The following is a 7,457-nucleotide window of genomic DNA, read 5'->3' on the forward strand; positions in this document are numbered from 1 at the left end:
AAATTTGTGTGGTGCCCTTTTGAAAAATATTTTTGATAGCTACTTCACAAAATCCCTCTATTTTTAGTACTTGAAAACTATTTTAAACAATTGATTTTCCGAACCAATCTGAACACTTCCCACGGATTGATGACATGGCGTCCATCCATCCATCCATCCATCTCTCCATCCCACATCCATCCATCCATCTTTCTACAGAAAAAAGAAAAAAAGAAAAGAAAAAGAGATACCCCCACCCGCAGCCCAAACCCTAGCTCAGATCGATCCCCCCGTCGCACCCTTCCTCCCATCTTCGTGCCGCCGCTGCCCCCCTCCCGATCCATTCCTCTCCCGCGCGGCAACCCTTCCTCCTCACCCACCGCCCCGACCTCACCGCCCCACCCACTCCATAGCTCCGCAGCTCAAGCTGGGCGCCCCCACATCGCCGGATCCGCACCTCCTCACCCACCACATGGCGACATGGGAAGGTGTCCACGAGATCCGCAGCTCCCCTCTGCATCGACTACGGGCACCAGTTCAAGCTGGGCGCCCCCACATCGCCGGATCTGAGCTTCTTCCCTGTCGGCCGCCGCGCTCCTTCCCCCGTCGATCCGCGTCGCCCTCGCTGCTCCGACGTCTCCGGCTTCCCCGAGCTGGTCATCTGCACCACGGTGAGCCCGTCAGCCGATCCCCCTGTTTGGCCCCCTCGATCCGTCGTCATATGTTGCCTGCGCTCGTCGAGGCCGCCATGGCCGAAGCTTCGCGTCGGCGCGCGCTCGCATGCCCCTGCCGCCTGCAGCCGTGACCTTGTGCCTGTGTATGCCGTGCCCGCCGTCGTGTGCCTGCTGCCGCCTGCTCGACGGCCGCGCCCCGCTCGTGCCGGCGCGCCCCCTCGCTCGCGTACTGTCCCTGCTGCTCCTGCTATCTTCTACTGCCTGCTGCCGCATACTGCTGATGCTCGCCAGATGCCGTAGCTGCTCACTGCTGCTGCTACTCTTGCACTGCTGATGCTAGAGCAGAATAGTGACATGTTTGTGTTTCGGATTTGCCAGGCAGAAGCCCATAATGTCGACTCCTCCATGGAAGGTACAATGCTACCGACTTCATTTCTACAAAGAAATCTTCAGCAATGCTTATTCATAGCTGGAAATGCAGTGCTGCTTCTTTAGAATCTATCATTCGTTATGGAATTCATTATGGAATTTGGTGCGGTGTACCATCAATCACAGCTGCTGAGTTAGCCAGTTAGGTAGTAGTACATGACAGTGAACGGCTCAAAAGTATTTCTGTGTTTGATGCATGGCCTATCTTAATTCGTGCTTATACATTCTGTTTTGTTTTAGCTAACTTATATTGGAAGCTGATTATTCTGTAAGATGGATCTAACCATCATTAAGTGCACAAGTTTTCAGGACAATTCGCAACTACATTAAAAAAATTCCAGTGGGAGTTATACATGTTTTCTCATGATTGATTGATCTGGACTGAAACATGATTTTGCATCCCGTTTTCCATCGACAAATATACCTGACACGTCCCTTTACAGGTACCAAGACAAGTTATGATCCTGATGGTGATAAGGCACTCGTCCTGTACAAGGTATGGTTGTATGGATAGGTAATAAAACTGTTTTTTTGCTATGTGAATGTGTCATGGTAAGAGGGGCTTATAACTCTGATATTTTTGACATCCAGACACACATCCAGCATCTCAACTGTAGAATGACACTGGAGCACACGAGGAGCATTCAAAGTATTTATATGCATAAACCGCCCTTTTCTCCATGATGTTTTCCTTAAAGGCATTTTATTTCTCACATTCTTTTCTTGTTTACATGAAAAACCTACCGTCTTAATTTTTTTTTGTTTCCATGGAGTAGCCTATGCTTTTATCTAATCAACGGTTTCTCACATTCATTCTACAGTCAAATTCAGCTCCTTGATTACCTTATCTGCACTTCTTATTTTTTGGGCGACGTCTTATTTTTTAGAATTTCTTTTTTATTTGCATTGTGGTAAGGTGTGAATGGAAATTTTTTACAATGTTTTGTAGAGTTCAACTTCTCAGAGTGCTGGAGGCTCGCAAGACTGTCTTACGTAAAGAGTAGGCTATGGCCTTTGCACGTGCAGTAGCTGCTAGGTTTGATATAGACAACCTGATATATTTGATCTCGTTCGCAGAGCATTTTGGTGCTTCACGCTTGATGTAAGTACGACCTTCTTATGGACAAAGTAGTATCATGCTTGATGTATCGGATCTTTCCTTTGGATATGTCTTATATTCCTCTAGATGATGTGAACTTGAGGCTGTTGATTAATTTGCGCCGGCCTCTTGATTCATTCTGGCTAGTGCTAGTTTGTTGCTGGTTGTGCTAGTATGAAGCTTCCGTCTGAGTTGAAGCAAGTCAAAGTGTAGTACTATTTCTAAGTAGGAAAAATCAATTAAGCTAGTTGCATTAGTAAAAGGCGTGGGTGACGCTTCCTTTGCTTCGGCCAATAGCACACCGAACATTAACATCACATGTTGGCCCAGTCATATGAGAATGCAATTAGGAGAAAGTTATATCAGCAAGTTACTGTACGTGTTAGAAAAATCAGTGTTGGTTTATTTGTTGTTCTTTTTTTCTTTCTAATTTTTGCATGAGAGCATACTGGTGTAGCTAGCTGGACTATGCAGCCATGAATTAGGAAGTAGCATATTCAGTTTTGCTAATAGAAAATAAATGTATTAAAAACTTTAAATTTGTCTGTTAGAGATAGTAGTACTGATTGTACCCGTTAAACAAGCATCTATTTTTCCTGGAATGTTTGTCTATCAGCTAGTATGATGGCATATTAACATCTTTCTCAAGGTGCTAGAGTCACATACTCTTGGGTTCCATGTTAAAACAAACTAATGGCTATATATCTTAGTAATATTAAACAAAGCTATATGGCTTATCTTTCGAGTTTTCCAATGCCATCTAATCACTTCTATTTTGTTCCTAAACATTTTGTTCTATAACGTGCAGATGCTGGGCTTCCATGTTTCTTCGTGAGCATCAAGACAAAGAAGTCGAAGGAAGAATAGTTCTAGCTCATTGGAGCTAGTTCTGAGAGTAATGAAGCCCTGTGTGTTATATGATGTGATTGTACACTTGTGGAGCTTGTTATCTGATTGTAAACTTGATGCTGATCACATTTGTATCTGTGTTATATGATGTAACACTTTGATGGTTGATAATATTTTAAGTATTTGTGTGTTTTGTGTGCCAATTTAAATACTAGGTATTTATTTGCGTTCAATTAAAAAATTGAAGAATATTTCCCTGACGGCTAGGACCCAGTACTAGAACCTGACAATGGGGACGCACCTGACTAGTGAACCCACTTTATAAAAAAAGAAAAAATGAAACTATTGAGACAAAAAGGCCATGGCCCAAAAATAAAAAGGCTGCAATGTTGGGCTTGGTCCATGAAGCTGACAAAAAAGCATAGGAAAAATACATTAAATGGGCTGAATTAATGGGCTCGGCCCATATAAACACCGAATTGGACCGGGCTGAATCTTGTGCCACATCAGCTTGCCACGCTGGATGCCTACGTGGCCTGGGGAGGTTGCTAGTGACCAAAAATTTGGTCGTGGAACCAACGACCTTTTACATATCACAAAGAAGGTCACTAATTTCAGTTTACGACTGCCAGCTTTTGACCTTCTGTTTTTGGTCACAAAAAGGTCGCAAATGAAAAACTATGACCTTTCAGCGGCCAATAGTGAGGGTCACAAGTTGACATATTTCTTGTAGTGGAACATGTATAAATCATGAAGAAAGCAATAGCAGTAAACAAAAACAATCAAGTGCTAAGCTAACAGAATGTGTCAATTCAATCACATCATTCTCCTAATGATGTGATCCCATTGATCAAATAACAACTCATGTCTATGGTTAGGAAACTTAACCATCTTTGATCAATGAGCTAGTCAAGTAGAGGCATACTAGTGACACTATGTTTGTCTATGTATTCACACATGTATTATGTTTCTGGTTAATACAATTCTAGCATGAATAATAAACATTTATCATGAAATAAGGAAATAAATAATAACTTTATTATTGCTTCTAGGGCATATTTCCTTCAGTCTCCCACTTGCACTAGAGTCAATAATCTGGATTACACAGTAATGATTCTAACACCCATGGAGCCTTGGTGCTGATCATGTTTTGCTTGTGGAAGAGGCTTAGTCAACGGGTATGCAACATTCAGATCCGTATGTATCTTTCAAATCTCCATGTCTCCCACCTGGACTTGATCCCGGATGGAGTTGAAGCATCTCTTGATGTGCTTGGTTCTCTTGTGAAATCTGGATTCCTTTGCCAAGGCAATTGCACCAGTATTGTCACAAAAGATTTTCATTGGACCCAATGCACTAGGTATGACACCTAGATCGGATATGAACTCCTTCATCCAGACTCCTTCATTCACTGCTTCCGAAGCAACAATGTACTCCGCTTCACATGTAGATCCCGCCACGACGCTTTGTTTAGAACTGCTCCAACTGTTAGCTCCACCGTTCAATATAAACACGTATCCGGTTTGTGATTTAGAATCGTCCGGATCAGTGTCAAAGCTTGCATCAACGTAACCATTTACGATGAGCTCTTTGTCACCTCCATAAACGAGAAACATATCCTTGGTCCTTTTTAGGTACTTCAGGATGTTCTTGACCGTTGTCTAGTGATCCACTCCTGGATTACTTTGGTACCTCCCTGCTAGACTAATAGCAAGGCACACATCAGGTCTGGTACACAGCATTGCATACATGATAGAGCCTATGGCTGAAGCATAGGGAACACTTTTCATTTTCTCTCTATCTTCTGAAGTGGTCGGGCATTGAGTCTTGCTCAACTTCACACCTTGTAACACATGCAAGACTCCTTTCTTAGCTTGATCCATTTTGAACTTCTTCAAAACTTTATCAAGGTATGTGCTTTGTGAAAGTCCAATTAAGCGTCTTGATCTATCTCTATAGATCTTGATGCCCAATATATAAGCAGGTTCACCGAGGTCTTTCATTGAAAAACTCTTATTCATGTATCCTTTTATGCTATCCAAAAATTTTATATCATTTCCAATCAACAATATGTATAATATTAGAAATGCTATAGAGCTCCCACTCACTTTCTTGTAAATACAGGCTTCTCCAAAAGTATGTATAAAACCATATGCTTTGATCACACTGTCAAAACGTTTATTCCAACTCCGATAGGCTTGCACCAGTCCATAAATGGATCGCTGGAGCTTGCACACTTTGTTAGTACCCTTTGGATCAATAAAACCTTTAGGTTGCATCATATATAACTCTTCTTCCAGAAATCCATTCAGGAATGCAGTTTTTACATCCATTTGCCAAATTTCATAATCATAAAATGCGGCAATTGCTAACATGATTCAGACGGACTTAAGCATCGCTACAGGTGAGAAGGTCTCATCATAGTCAACTCCTTGAACTTGTTGAAAACCTTTTGCAACAATTCGAGCTTTATAGACAGTAACATTACCGTCAGCGCTGGTCTTCTTCTTGAAGATCCATTTATTCTCAATGGCTTGTCGATCATCGGGCAAGTCAACCAAAGTCCACACTTTGTTCTCATACATGGATCCCATCTCAGATTTCATGGCCTCAAGCCATTTTGCGGAATCTGGGCTCATCATCGCATCCTCATAGTTCGTAGGTTCGTCATGGTTAAGTAACATGACCTCCAGAACAGGATTACCGTACCACTCTGGTGCGGATCTTGCTCTGGTTGACCTACGCGGTTCGGTAGCAACTTGATCTGAAGTTTCATGATCATCATCATTAGCTTCCTCACTAATTGGTGTTGGTGTCATAGGAACCGGTTTCTGTGATGAACTACTTTCCAATAAGGGAGCAGGTACATTTACCTCATCAAGTTCTACTTTCCTCCCACTCACTTCTTTCGAGAGAAACTCCTTCTCTAGAAAGGATCCATTCTTAGCAACGAATGTCTTGCCTTCAGATCTATGATAGAAGGTGTACCCAACAGTTTCCTTTGGGTATCCTATGAAGACACATTTCTCCGATTTGGGTTCGAGCTTATCAGGTTGAAGCTTTTTCACATAAGCATCGCAGCCCCAAACTTTAAGAAACGACAACTTGGTTTCTTGCCAAACCATAGTTCATAAGGCGTCGTCTCAATGGATTTTGATGGTGCCCTATTTAACGTGAATGCAACCGTCTCTAAAGCATAACCCCAAAACGATAGCGGTAAATCAGCAAGAGACATCATAGATCGCACCATATCTAGTAAAGTACAGTTACAACGTTCGGACACACCATTACGCTGTGGTATTCGAGGTGGCGTGAGTTGCGAAACTATTCTACATTGTTTCAAATGTAGACCAAACTCGTAACTCAAAAACTCTCCTCCACGATCAGATCGTAGAAAATTTATTTTCTTGTTACGATGATTTTCCACTTCACTCTGAAATTCTTTGAACTTTTCAAATGTTTCAGACTTATGTTTCATTAAGTAGATATACCCATATCTGCTTAAGTCATCTGTGAACGTGAGAAAATAACGATACCCGCCGCGAGCCTCAATATTCATTGGACCACATACATCAGTATGTATGATCTCCAACAAATCTGTTGCTCGCTAGCTCCATTGTTCCGGAGAACGGTGTCTTAGTCATCTTGCCCATAAGGCATGGTTCGCAAGTACCAAGTGATTCATAATCAAGTGATTCCAAAAGTCCATCAGTATGGAGTTTCTTCATGTGCTTTACACCAATATGACCCAAACGGTAGTGCCACAAATAAGTTGCACTATCATTATCAACTCTGCATCTTTTGGCTTCAACATTATGAATATGTGTATCACTACTATCGATATTCAACAAAAATAGATCACTCTTCATGGGTGCATGACCATAAAAGATATTACTCATATAAATAGAACAACCATTATTCTCAGATTTAAATGAATAACCGTCTCACATCAAACAAGATCCAGATATAATGTTCATGCTCAACGCTGGCACCAAATAACAATTATTCAGGTCTAAAACTAATCCTGAAGGTAGATGTAGAGGTAGCGTGCCGACGGCGATCACATCGACTTTGGAACCATTTCCCACATGCATCGTCACCTCGTCCTTAGCCAGTCTTCGCTTAATCTATAGTCCCTATTTCGAGTTGAAAATATTAGCAATAGAACAAGTATCAAATACCCAGGTGCTACTGCGAGCTCTGGTAAGGTACACATCAATAACATGTATATCACATATACCTTTGTTCACCTTGCCATCTGATGTCTACTACACAACCTTCTTCTTGTAGACGTTGTTGGGCCTCCAAGTGCAGAGGTTTGTAGGACAGTAGCAAATTTCCCTCAAGTGGATGACCTAAGGTTTATCAATCCGTAGGAGGCTTAGGATGAAGATGGTCTCTCTCAAGCAACCCTGCAACCAAATAAC

The 7,457-nt window shown here is 42.1% G+C and overlaps 1 long non-coding RNA gene across 1 annotated transcript; it reads left to right on the forward strand.

The window, feature by feature from the left end:
• The first annotated feature begins 511 nt into the window (after positions 1 to 511).
• On the forward strand, positions 512 to 3,397 carry LOC147972126 (uncharacterized). Its single transcript, XR_015603382.1, has 3 exons — positions 512 to 1,065; positions 1,526 to 1,578; positions 1,674 to 3,397. It is a non-coding gene; the product is annotated as an uncharacterized LOC147972126 (long non-coding RNA).
• Positions 3,398 to 7,457: the final 4,060 nt, after the last annotated feature.

Source organism: Triticum urartu, chromosome 5A (genome assembly GCF_056163025.1).
Source record: "Triticum urartu cultivar PI428250 chromosome 5A, HENAU_Tu73, whole genome shotgun sequence".
Taxonomy (NCBI): Eukaryota; Viridiplantae; Streptophyta; class Magnoliopsida; order Poales; family Poaceae; genus Triticum; species Triticum urartu.